Here is a 13949-nt window from a genome sequence, read left to right on the forward strand (position 1 = left end):
AACTGTCCTACTTTTGACCAGTGGGAGCCTCTTCAAGTTGGCATCTGAGTTATTTTAACAAAAATGTAGCAGTCTTCGATGGCTTCTTTGCTACTTTGTACAACAGTATGTTTCAGGCACATAGTGGGTATTCCTTGTCCCAGTTAGTGTTCAGTTTTAACACACTGAGTCAGTCTGTATATACGGTGGTTGTAGCAAAGACAAGGAGTTTGGAACAACATTATAGCAGGACTCCCCGGCTTCCCTAACTCTATAAGATGCTGATCTTTAATCTGAATTTTTTGTGCAATTAATGAACATCCCCAATTTTTTTGAGAGAACATACCACTTGTGTAAAACTGTGTGAAACAATGATTCTCTGTTCCAATTCTGAATGTATTTTCCATTCTCTGTAGATCAAAGGAGAAACTCAATAATGCTTAAAAGCTTTAAGAAACTTAAAAGTCTGGGTGATTGATCTTTTAATGAGGTCAAAGTTCCAAAACAATACAGCAGAATTCTCTAAGCAGAGCAATTCATTTAGTAGAATTAAGGCAGTTGTTGATCTCTTTTCCAAAGTTTAGTGGCTGACCAACTCAGACTTCAGATCTGAATAGAGACTCCCAGTTTGAGCTCCAGGGAAAGTATATATAGAGGGTCTCTGGACAATCCTTTCATTCATTCATTACACACTTATTTTAGCACCTACTATTTGACAGGCACTGTGCAAGGTGATGGGGATGCAAGAGTGGGCATAATATCCAATTGACCTCTGGGGTTACAGCAGTGTTTGCTACAGAGAACAAGATGAAAGGTTGATTCTCCTGTGAGTTTAAAAAATAATTTGGAGTGGACTATACTGAAGTGACATAGCACACATGCACAGAACCATAACCAAAGGGAGGCACAAGAGAATTAACAACCTTTGTGTGTGTGTGTGTGTCTCTGTGTGTGTGTGTGTGTGTGTGTGTGTGTATGTGTGTGGAATATCAATCATGGTCAGCAAATCTCATTAATTTCACAGTAACTGTTAGCTATTATCTCCAGAGAGGCACAGCTCCTTTGTAAAAGGATAATAATAATTAAAAAGAAAAGGTAGAGCAAAGATTCAACTCTGAGTCTGATACAGCAGGGGTTCCCAAACCTTGGTTTGCTAAGAATTGACTGGAAGAAACCTTTAAAATAACAGATGCCATGGCCTCTCCAGACCTACTAAAACAGAATCTTTAGTGTTGGAGGAAGGAAAAGGACAGTTCATGAAACCAGAAAAAAATTTAAAGTTCTTCAACTTATTTTGCTGAGCCAAATTTGGAACCCCTGCCCTCCTCTATGCTGCCTGCTCAAGCAGTGGTTCCTAAAACACTGTCAGGCTTCAGGCTTCAAGATGACCTTGCAAACTATAAACGTCCTCATTACATTCAGTCTTGATCCTAAATGGCTGCTTTTTTCAAAATCAAGACGACGAGACTCTAAAATGCCACAGGAAGGACAGTGGCACTTTCCCGTGTGCTGAGTACTAGGGGTGGGAGTGGGGAAAGGTATTCAAGCACAGATTGGCTGACACTGTGCCCAAAACGAGCTGAAGCTGATAACCTTTGCCGACCAACCACGAAGGAAATTTTTTCCCCTTAATCCATCATGGGAGCCTACTAATTGCATCCCACAGCTGCAACTGATCGAGGAGAGGGGCCACGAGAAAAGAGGCAGCCTCCTAGCCAAGTCTTCCGCTCTGGTTCGGTGATTAGCATAACAGGAACTGGAAGGAAAGTCGGAGCTTTCCATCAGTACTACGAGAGGGAAAAGAGCTCCCCAGCAACCGAGCCTGGGACGCAGGCAAGACTCCAATTCGAACCCAGACTCCACCCGATATATGTAGCCGGGGCACGGGGAACCAGGCCTAGCAGGCGCGGTTCTGGAACGCCACACAGCTGGTCCCAATAGTTATTGTTTCCAAATTCTCAAATTTCCCGGGCGCCCCGCCCCCGGGTTCCGAAGCGTCGCGCCGGAAGTGACCTCACGACGGTGGCGTGGAGACGCAGGTCGCTTCCGGCGGCGGCCGCAGCTGTGGGGGTGGGTGTGAAGAAGACCTTTAGTTTCAGGGTCTTGCGGGGCTTCGGGGCAAGCTTGATGTAGTGAACCGAGGAGGCGCAGGCTCGGTAGCGTAGAGGTAGGCCCGACGGGGAGGCGGGTGGCTGGTGGGCGCTCGTGGGAGGGGTTTTCCGGGGTTGCCGGTAGAGTTTGCTTTTAGGCTTCGTGGTTCCAGGCCTTGCAGACTTCTAGAGCGGTGGGTTCGAGATGGGGGCCGCTTCGGGTGCGCGGGGGCCCATTATTAGGATTTGCGTCCGGGATATGGTTTGAGGTGGAGGTCGAGTGAGCGGGACTCTCAACAGTCGAGGAATTGTGGGAGGTGTGAGGCATTAGCGGCCTAGGCTCTTAGCTTAGCCTGTTAATGGCTCCTGCAGCCCACCCCCTCATTGCTCCCTGCCTCAGTTTCCTTTTGCACAGTGGAGTACGGTGGCAGGGAAGAACGCTAGTGCCACATCCATGACAGATAGCTGGGGGACGGAGATGAATTGGAGTCTGAGGGGGAAGGGTGGCTGAGAAATTAGTGATACCTGACAGGGGTCAGCTTCTGCTATTCCTGGAGAGTCTCCATTGATTCTTTACTGTTGTTGGTGTACGTCTTAGTTTTTTATATCAGTACTCTGTGTGATTTTTGTTGAATTGATCAGTAATTGACTTGTTGAATGGTTCAAGTGTTTTGGTGTGGGGGAGGTATAGTCCTCACCTGCTTGGGCAGTAGGTTGTCAACAAACCTCCCAATTCCAGAGGTAGGAGGAGTCCAAACAGCCCACTCCTGCCGTTACAGATGAGGATCTCGAGACCCAGATTGGTTTTTGTTCTCTTTCCTAGCCACAGACTAAACTGATTTCTGGTCTGTCAAATAGAGGTCTTAATCCCATCAAAACTTAAGTGACTGCCTCTGAGCAGGTCACTGTTTCAACTGCAAACTTCAGATGGATTCTAGTCTTTTATTTGTTAATGGAAGATTAAGTGTACTGAGCACAGAATTCTTATTTTTTGGTTTCTCTTTATGAAATGGAAATGGTTACAAAAAATAGCTTTTTGATTGCTAAGAATTTTTTGTTTTTTTAATATAAATTTATTTATTTTAATTGGAGGCTAATTACTTTACAATATTGTATTGGTTTTGCCATACATTGACATGAATCTGCCATGGGTGTACATGAGTTCCCCATCCTGAACCCCTCTCCCATCTCTCTCCCCCTCCCATCCCTCTGGGTCATCCCAGTGCACCAGCCCCCAGCACCCTGTATCATGCATGGAACCTGGACTGGCGATCCGTTTCACATATGATAATATACATGTTTCAATGCCATTCTCCCAAATCATCCCACCCTAGCCCTCTCCCACAGAGTCCAAAAGATTGTTGTATACATCTGTGTCTCTTGCTGTCTCGCATACGGGGTTATCATTACCATCTTTCTAGATTCCATATATATGCGTTAGTATACTGTATTGGTGTTTTTCTTTCTGGCTTACTTCACTCTGTATAATAGGCTCCAGTTTCATCCACCTCATTAGAACTGATTCAGATGTATTTGCTAAGAATTTTTTGTTGAAGCCTTCTTGAGGACTGTAGGACTAATAGTGTCTCTAACCTTTGTGACCTGTGACCCACAGTTAATGTATTTTGCATGCTGACTCTTTGTGACCCCTGCATACGTAAAGTGTGTACACAGGAAACAAAAGTTTGCCTTCTATGTGTGTGGTACCCTCTAAACATTTTCTATTTGATTGAAAAAAAAAAAAAAAGTTGATTGTAACTCACTAAACTGATTCTGACCTGTATTGGATCTGACTGCTAAAGACCTGTAGTTTGAAAAAGGTTCGACTGGAAAATGTTTAATTAAGATGCTTGAGAGTCTGAGATTTGTAAGTAATGCAAGGTGGAAAATACAGCATTTTTCTGTTCTTATGAACCACAGGAGCAGGGTTATTAGAATTCTTCAATCAGAACAACAGGACAGGACGTCCATATTAGTATCCCAAAGGAGTACAGTATCTGTATTGATAATGTGTCTGAATTTTGGCAAGGCATTTGAGTCTTTTCTGATGACCTGGTGGGTGAGATGGGGTGGGAGATTTGCCCTATTGTGGTTAAATTAGGTGATGTCATGACTTTGGGCGTCTGTGTCTGTAGGAATTTGATTTATGGATTCAGGTACAGCTGGGAACTTATTGAGGGTCTGTCACTTTCTTATATGCAGTGTGTATTTGAAGCCTTGTCTGAAGAGTGTTCTTATCAAATTTGTTGCCTAATCAAGTGAAGAGAGAAAGTATCATCTGGTTAATCTCAAGATTTGCCCTGGATAGTTTAATGAAATGGAAGGGTCATCATAAATTTAAGTAATTTAAATATTTAATTGAAAATGGTTTAGTGTGTAATTTCTGTTAGGTTGTAAATATTGACTTTTAAAAAATAAATACAAAGTTTTATAAATCTAATAGCAATTTGATGCTTTAAAAGTATATAGATAACCTTTCTTATAGTAAAAAAAAAAAAAAGCCCTCGAAGATATGGCTATGTATAAACGGTGTGTTACATTACCTGATTTTCAGATGTTAAGCCAATCTTGTATTCCTAGAATGGATTCAGTTGAGTCGTGGTGTATCCTACTTTCTATATATTGCTGTTTTCAATTTGCTGATATTAAAAATTTTTGTGAGGAATATTGGTCTGAGGTTTCCTTTTCTTGTGATGTCTTTGGACTGGACTCAGTATCAAGAGTAAAATTACCCTCATAAAATGAGTTGGAAAACGTTACTCTGCTGTTTTTTGAAAGAGTTTATGTAGGATTGGTAATTATTTCTTTCTTTACATTTGATAGAGTTTACCACCACAGTCCTCTGGGCCTGGGCTTTTCTTTGTGGGAAGAGTTTAAATTACTCATTCAATTTCTTTACTTGGTATAGGTCTATCTGGATTTTCTTTTACTTTATGATAATTTTTGATAAGTTTTGGTAATTTTATCCTTCTGGGAATTTGTCCATTTCTTATTTTTCTTTTTTCTTTTTGAGCTTGTATCCAACCCACAGAATTGTATCCTAAAACAGGAGTCCGCAAACTTTTTCTGCAAAGGGCTTGATGGTAGGGTTTGTGGGCCATGTGGTCTCCATTAGTACTACTCACCTCTCTCATTGAAGTGCAGAAACAGCCACAGACAGTAAGCAGGGAGCTGTATGAGGTTCTCTTCCAATACTGCTTTGTTAGTAGTGGGCCAGATTTGGTACATGGGTGTAGTTTTCTGACTCCTCTGTTTTAAAGTAATAAATTTTATGGTTGAAAGTCTTTATTTGTTATCTAGGTAGATCAGGTTTATGATAGAGTGGGATGGAAGTTGATTCCCTTGTTTGCATATCTTTGTGTACTCCTAAGGATATGTGTAGTCTAGTTTGAATATTGAGACTTCATTTCCAAGATGTTGTAAAGGTAATTTAGGCATTTTTATAGTTTTGTTCAGGTGAGACAGAAGGTGACCCTCATAGTATAATTTTCTAGGGCCATAACTCGAATCCCCTATTTGGCCAGTATTCCTTCTGTGAAAAGGAGGTGTTTGTAGGACTTCCCTGGTAGTCCAGTGGTTAAGACTGCTCTTTCACTGTAGGGGGCATGGGTTTAATCCCTGATCAGGGAACAAAAATCCTGCAAGCTGCACCAAAAAAAAAAAAAAAAGACATTTGAAATAAAATTTGTTACATGGCAGAAATTATATAGATTATCTTATTTATTTATTTATTATTTATTTTTTTTTTTTAGATTATCTTATTTAATCTTCACAATGGTTCTATGAGATTGTTTAATTGGTATACAGTTGACTCTTGAACAGTTGGGGGCCAGGGCCTCCAACCATCTGCAAAGTTGAAAATCTGAGAATAACCTATAGTTGGCCCTCCATATACATGGTTCTTCTGTATCTGCAGTTCTGCATCTCACATTCAGGCAACTGCCCATCATGTAGTACTGCTGTATTTAGTGAAGGAAATGGGTGTTTTAAGTGGACCTGCGCCATTCAAGCTCATGTTGTTTGAGGGTCAACTCTAATTCCCATTTTATAATTGAGACAGTTGAGACTCAGATTAGGATAATTTGCTCATAATTCTGGCCTTTAATGTCTGACTTCAGAAAGTCCATGCCCTTTTCACTACGCTGCCTTTTGTGGAAGATAGGGACTTAGTACTAGGATTGTACTAGTAGCTGTTTTCTTTCAAGATCTCTGTCATTTCCAAGCTTTTGATTCTACAGACACGTTTCTACATAGATATGTAGGAAAATATCTAGTTTTTCATAAATCCATAACTAACCACTCATCCATAATTATTGATTTAATTGTCTTTAGCATATCAAACTATTGGATCTGAATGCTGAGAGTTCTGTCTGATGTGGATGAGATGGAAGTTTGTAGCTCTGTAATTGGCTAATTGTTTTTGAATCATTTCTGATGACCGCCTTAATTGCATGATGAGTGGAAGACCATTTAGGTCTTCCTGACTTTGTTATCTAAAGGCTTCTTACAAGAGAAATGATTCACTAGAGTCTCATAGTGTGGCATTTGGAAGTCTGGAAGTCCTAATAGCATTTGAGCAGAATCATCCTGTGTCTAGCATGTGTGCTCAGGCGTGTCCAACTCATAGCAACCCATGGACTGTAGCCTGCTAGGCTCCTCTGTCCGTGGACTTTTCCAGGTGAGAATACTGGAGTGGGTTGCTGTTTCCTCCTCCAGGGGATCTTCCTAACCCAGGGATTGAACCTGTGTCTACTCCTATGTAATACGCCCAGCATAAATGGGTATATTTGTCCACTACAAAGGCATATACAAAACTGTTTAATTCTCTATTCATAATAGCCCCCAAACTGGAAATAGTCTATCAGGAGTAGGATGGATAAATACATTGAGGCATAGTTATGTAATAGAATACTATATAGTCATGAGAGAGAATGAACTGCTGCTACATGCAACAAGGGTGAATCTCACAGATGTAACATTGAGCAAAAGAAGCCAAATACTTTAAAAGAGAACTTTTAAGATTCCATTTATATGAAGTTTAAAAACAGGTAAAATGAATCTTTTGTGATAGGTATCAGAATAGCGGCTGCCTTTGTGGGAACACAGTGGGACCTTCTGGGGTGTTCACAATACTGTGTCTTGATTTGGGTGTGTCATCCCTTAGTGTGTTCATCTGACTAGAAATCCATATGTTGGCACTCCACTTGTTTTAGATTTACTGTTTTCAGTTAATAAAGAAACTTTCTTTGAAACTATTAAAAATCCTACTTATTATTAACATAATATAAACTTGTATGTGTAATATCAGTGCCTTAAAGATATATGTTGAATGGAGAAGTAAAAGTCTTTTCCTATCTGATTGATTTCTGACATTTCTAAAATTCCTATTACAGCTTTTCATTTTGCATCAATCTCAGCATCAGAGTAGGATTATAATGGAGTATAAATGATAGGAAAGGAACTTCGTAATTTTGTGACATTAAGTAGACAAAGGTCAATCAGGAAGGGGAAAATAAGCATAAAATCATGTGTATTTTATGCCTTTTTCCATCATCAGTGTTGTGGAAATTGTGTGACACTGGAAATTCACTTGATTTCTTAAATTCTTTGAGATATATTGATAATTGTTGCAACTCAGTGATGGGTGTGTGGGGTTCACTATGCTGTTCTGTCTACCTTTGTATATGTTTGAAATACTCTGTAGTAAAAAAAAAAATTATGGATGAGCCTGCTAATGCATTGTTTCTTTTATTGTCTGTTCTGTCAGCATAGTTTTGTGATACTTGCTCAGTTAAATAATAGTTACTGGAGTTTGTCCTTAGGTTTTTGTGTTTCTAATGAGACGCTCCTCTTTTTTTTTTTTAAACTGAAGGAGTGCTTTTTGTGCTCCTTTAAATATATTTTTGCTGTTTTTCCTTTTTTAGACTTAGGTTTTGTGTAGATATATTTCTGAAATTAATATTTGAAAACTGTTTAAAATCCTGTTCTATTTCTCTTCTATTTTTTGTGGAAAACACTAAGCCAGTGTTTCATTTTATGCTTAGTATTATAAGTTATTGTTGTTGTTTAGTCGCTAAGCTGTGTCTGACTGTTTGCAACCCCATGGACTGTATCCTTTCAGGCTCCTTTGTCCATGGGATTTCCCAGGCAAGAATACTTGAGTGAGTTGCCATTTCCTTCTCCAGGGGATCTTCCTGATGTAGGGGTCAAACTCGGGTCTGGTGCTTTGGCAGGGGGATTCCTTACCGCGGAGCCACCAGGGAAGCCCCTATGTCACCTGCTGTTTGCTGACTTCCTTTTGTGTGTAGAACAGTGTTAGATTTCATGTCTTACATAGAATTTCACATAGAATATGCTTAGGGATATTGTGTTTTTGGAACCATTTCCAAGGAGAGCTAAGGCATTTAGATATAAATATTTAGATAACTCTAGATTTTGAGGGATTAACTTCTGTCAAGTTTATTATGTCTCCTTTGATTGAATTAATATTTACTGAGTTCCTTTTCCATCCTAGGCAATCTTATTGGCTGAACAAAGCAGACAAGGTCCCTTGCCCTCGTGGAACTTACATTCTATTGGGGTGACACAGACAATATAAATAAGATAACTCATATGGTGAGTCATTTTGAAATTATAACAGAAAGTGTTGGAGAGTGGTAGGGAGTTAGCTGCATTAAATTGGGTAGCCGGGGAGGGCCTCTGGTGTGGTGACATTTTCGAAGGTAACTGAAAGACAAGATAGTACTAGCCGTTCTTTTAACTGCGGAAAGAGTGTTTTGAAAATACATGGTGCAGAATTTTGGAGAGAACAAGCTTGATGTATTTGAGGAACAGTAACAAGGTCAGTTTGTCTGGAGAACAGGAAGAGGAGTGGTAAGAGATGAAGTTGTCTGTAGAGGTTAGTAGAAATGAGATTGTGTAGGGCCTGCAGTCCATGAAAAGGAAGTTAAGGAGAATCATGACAACTGATTTACATTTTAAAATTTGCTCTGGCTGCAGTGTAGAGAAAGAATTGGAGGGGCAAAAGTTGAAGCAGAGATGTAACAGGGGACTGCTGCAATTATGAGATGATAGTGACTTAGAGTAGGTAAGTGGTAGGGGAGATGGAGAGAAATGGACATATCTTTGAAGTAGTGACAGTAGGGCTTATTGATGAATCGAATGTATGGGATGAAGGACAAGAAAGGACTCAAGACTCCTGACTTTTTTCCCCCTTTGTCTAAGTAGTGTAGTGTATGTTGATGCCATTTATTGAGATGGGAAAAGCTTGAGGCTGAGTCGCTAAGTTGTGTCCAACTTTTTGTGACCCCAAGGACTGTAGCCGGCCAGGCTCCTCTGTCCATGGGATTTTTCCAGGCAAGAATACTGGAGTGGGTAACCATTTCCTCCAGGGGCTCTTCCCAACCCAGCGATCTAACCCACATATTCTGCCTTGGCAGGTGGATTCTTTACTTCTGAGCCACCTGAAAAGCCGTGAGAAAAGCTTGGGAAGGAACAAATTGGGGGATGTTGAGTGTTAGGCTGAAAAAATTAAGAATTCTGTTTTGGACATTTATGAGATGCCTAATCTTTGCAGGGATTGTCCAATGTGTGAGTTTTCATCTTTATGTTTTATGGAAAACCTTTCTGGGAAATCAGTCTCTTCTTATTGAAAGAATGACAATATTTTGTGTCATGCTATACTGGTTATGTTGGCTGCATATAATTTTCCTCCTTTTTTAAAAAAAAAATTAAGATATAGCTTGCATACAGTAATAATGCATAGATGTTAAATGCCCAATTCAGTAAATTTTGCTAGATGTGTATAACCTTGTAACTACAGCATCAGTAAAAACAAAGAACATTTTCATTACTCCTCAAGTCCCTCTGCCTCTTTCCTAGTCAGTTTTCCTCCCTAAAGGTGGAAGACTTCTGATTTTTCTCACTATAGTTACTCCTGTAGAAATTCTTATAAATAGACTCGTATAAATGTTATCTGTGTGACTTTCAGTTTTTGAGTATCATCTCTGTTGTATTAGTAGCATAAGTAGTTTGTTCTTTTTTATTGTTAAGTGGTGTTCTGTGGTATAATTAATACAATGATTTGTTTCCTCTCTTCTCCTTGTTTCCAGTTTTTGACTGTTGTTATAAAGGTACTTTGTACACTTGTGTACAAGTCTTTTTGTTAATATATGTTTTTATTTTTCCTGGGTAAATCCTAGAAAGGAAATTTTGGGTCACAGATATATATTTGATATTATAAGAAACTGCCAACCTCTTTTTCAGAGTGCTTGTATCGTTTTACACTGTCAGCAGTCACGGGTTGTTTCAGTGCTTCGCATTGTCACAGACATTTGGTGCTTTCATTTTTGGTCTGTAGTAGTGGATATAGTGTCTATGGTGATCTTTTTCCAATCTAATAATTTTTTAAATGTGGTAAAGTATGCATTTTATCATACAAAATGATAAAATGTATCATTTTAACAGTTGTTAAGTGTACAGTTCAGTGGCATTGAGTTCACTCACATTGTCATGCAACTATCACCATCATGAACTTTTTTATCATATCAAACTGAAACTTTGTACCTGTTAAATAGTAACACTTCATTTCCTGCTCTCCCAGCCCCTGGAAACCACCATTCTACTTTGTGCCCCTGTGGGTTGACTATTCTAGATACCTCATGTGAGTGGAATCATACAAGTTACATCCTTCTGTGTCTTATTTCACTTTCACTTAATGTCTTCAAGGTTCATCTATGTTGTAACATATATCTAAACCTTCCTTTTTTTAAGACTGAATGATACTCCATTTTTATGGAGTGTTTATGCATTCATCCATCCTGGACATTTGGGTGTCTCATTGTGTTTCAATTCACATTTCCCTGTTAATTAATGATGTTGAACAGCTTTTCATATGTTTACTGACTATTCATATAACTTCTTTTGCCTTCTTTAAAAAACTGATGTTTTTATTTCTTATTTGTAAGTATTCTGGATCCTATCTCGTGAATATTTTCTCCTTAATTGTGGCTTTCCTTTTCTTTTTTTTTTTCTTTTCTTGTTTTGGTGTGGTTATAATAAAGGGCAGAAACATCTTTTTGCCATCATAAATCTGGGAGTTTTCTTGAAATGCTTGATCCTTGGAGGTAGCCTTCACTGGGATGATGTTGAGATGGGGCTAGATTATATGGAATACCTCCCTAAATATTTTTTTTTAACAGTACCTTTGTTTTAAATGTGTGATTATCTTAACCCATCTAGAGCATGATTTGGTTTGAAAAAAAATTGAAAATGATTTGTTTTGGAAAAAAGATAGTTTTCTAGTATGGTGTATTGTAATCAAAGCTAGGTGGTTTTACCTTTTGACTGACTGAGGCTTTATCCTGAGAAAATTATTCAAGATAAGCCCAGAATGAAATTGATCATTGCTGCATTAACTATAATTGTGAAAAATTGAGTTATCTAAATGTCCATTGAGGAAAAAAATGATATGTGAATGCAATGGAATGGCACATACACATGAAAAATATGCTATTTTACTAAGAAGCTGCCTTTATGCTCTGATTACAAGTGTGCAAATATCCATTATAATCTCTGTTGTAAGTTCCCCATCTGTAAAATGGGTTAGTAAAGCAGCTGTCTCATAGGGTTGTCATGAAGATTGAAGGCCCCTAATTAAAGAAGGCCCCTAAAGTTTTAACTCAGTCCTGAGACATAGTAAATGAGCAATAAATTACTAGCTGCTGCTATTGTTACACAATATAATAGTATGTGTGTAAAGGCTGCGGGATTACATGTGTTCCATTCACCTTTTAGTTTCTTAATGGTGATCCCCCCCGCCCTTTCTGTTACCTATTACTGTATTAAATCATTACCAAATTCAGACCATCACCTTTATCAGTCTTGGTCTTGAATCTCAACTTTTTCCCTTCTCCATTGCTTCTACCTATTCCATCTTGCCACTGTCTCTTAAATAGGCTGCTCTAGTTGCCTCCCAGCGTCTTTTTTTTTTTTTTTTTTAACACCTCTTCCTATTTGTATTCTTTAATGATGATTTTTGATGAGCAGGACTTAAATTTTGATGAAATCGAACTCATCAAATTTTTTTCTTTTATGATTAGTACTTTTTTCTGTTTTGTCTAAAAAATCTTTCTCTACTCTAAGGTCACTTAGATGTTCTGTTCCCCCCCCCCCCCCCCCGCCCACAGTAGTTTTAGTTTTAACTTTTATGCTTAGTTTATTTTGAATTAATTTTTTGTATCTGATATGGGATAGGAATAGAAAGATATTTTTTTCTCGTATATATCCGGTTGTTCTAGCACCATTTATTGAAAAATCCTTTTTGATTTTTCCATTGATTTATCGTGATACCTTGTGATCAGAAGTCAGTTAACCATGTGTGTACACGTCTGTTTCTAAACTCTGTTTGGTTCATCTGGTTATCTCTCACACCAATACCACATTGATTTCTATAGCTTTATAGTAAAACTTGAAATAAGGTAGTGTAAAACAACGGCCTTTGTTTTTCTTTTATATGATTGTTTTGGCTATTCTAAGTATTTTGCATTTCCATACAGATTTTAGGACCAGTTTTCCAGTTTCTCCAAAAAGGCCAACTGGGATCTTTATTTATATTTGATCTGCAGATCAACTTGAGGAGAATTGACAACATTAAGCTCTTCAGTCTGTGAATGTGTACATCTCTCCATTTATTTAGATCTTCTTTTAATGTTTTTCAGCAATCTTTTGTAGTTTTTATCATAGAGGTCCAGCACAATTTTCACTAGATATGTTCCGAAGTTTTTGTGTTTTTTAGTACTATTTTGAATAGTGTTTGAAGTTTCATTTTTGGTTGTTTGTTGCTATTGTATAAAATACAGTTGTTTATTTTATATTGAGCATGTATCCTGTGATCTTACTAAAGTCATGCTCAGTTGTTTCGTGTCTGACTCTTTGTGACCCCATGGACTGCAGCCTGCCAGGCTCATCTGTCCATGGGATTCTTCAGGCAAGAATACTGGAGTGGGTCCTCCTCCAGGGGATCTTCCCGACCCAGGGATCGAACCCGTGTCTCATGTTTCCTGCATTGGCAGGCAGTTCTTTACGATTAGTGCCAGCTGGGAAGCCCTGCTAAAGTTTCATACTAGTAGGATTTTTTTGAGGGGTAGGGGGTGCATTCCTTAGGGTTTTCTACATGCACAGTCAACAATAAAGTTTACAAATAAAAATAACTTTACATCTTCATTTCCAGTATTTATGCTTTTTATTTCTTTTTCTTATTGCAGTAGCTAACACCTATAATATAATGTTGAATAAGAAGTAGAACTGGTGAGAGTAGATATTCTTGCCTTATCCCAGTCTTCAGGGGAAAGAATTCATTGTTTCACCATTAATATGATGTTATCTATAATTGTTTTATAGATGCCACTGCTTCCTTTTTATATCATGGATGATGTTGAATTTTGTCAGATTATCTTTCTGCAGTTGTTGACATGATCATACATGATTTCCCATTTGTTTTGTTAATGTGGTAGAAGACATTGATTTTTTTTTTATTGACCTTTTTGTTTGAGATAGCTGTAGATCCATATGTACTTATAAGAAATAATACAGAAAGAAATAATTCCTTATACCCTGACTGATTTTCCCTGTTGGTAACATCTTGCAAAACAGTAGTACAGTGTTACTACCAGGATATTGACATCATATGGTCAAGATGCAGAATGTTCCCTTACCACAGGCATCCCTCATGTTGCTCATTTACAGCCATCCCTGTTTCCCTGAGTCTCTGCCTCTTCTATCACTCCTGGGAACCACCCTTCTTTTCTCCATTTCTATAGCTATCATTTCAAGAGTATTATACAAATGGAATCATAAAGAATGTAATCTTTTGGGGTTGGC

The 13949-nt window shown here is 38.5% G+C and overlaps 1 protein-coding gene across 3 annotated transcripts in view; it reads left to right on the top strand.

The window, feature by feature from the left end:
• Positions 1-1991: 1991 nt before the first annotated feature.
• The window catches only part of EDC3 (enhancer of mRNA decapping 3), a 58151-nt gene continuing 46193 nt past the window's right edge, over positions 1992-13949 (top strand). The window contains exons 1-2 of one of the 3 annotated variants that reach the window (XM_065906707.1): positions 2037-2146; positions 8584-8684. The gene's annotated coding sequence lies outside the window, so the exon portion shown is untranslated. Of the gene's footprint in view, positions 2147-8583; positions 8685-13949 lie in introns of all 3 variants that reach the window. The other 2 variants (XM_065906708.1, XM_065906706.1) reach the window with 2 other exon arrangements.

This window comes from Muntiacus reevesi, chromosome 15 (genome assembly GCF_963930625.1).
Source record: "Muntiacus reevesi chromosome 15, mMunRee1.1, whole genome shotgun sequence".
NCBI classification, from domain to species: domain Eukaryota; kingdom Metazoa; phylum Chordata; class Mammalia; order Artiodactyla; family Cervidae; genus Muntiacus; species Muntiacus reevesi.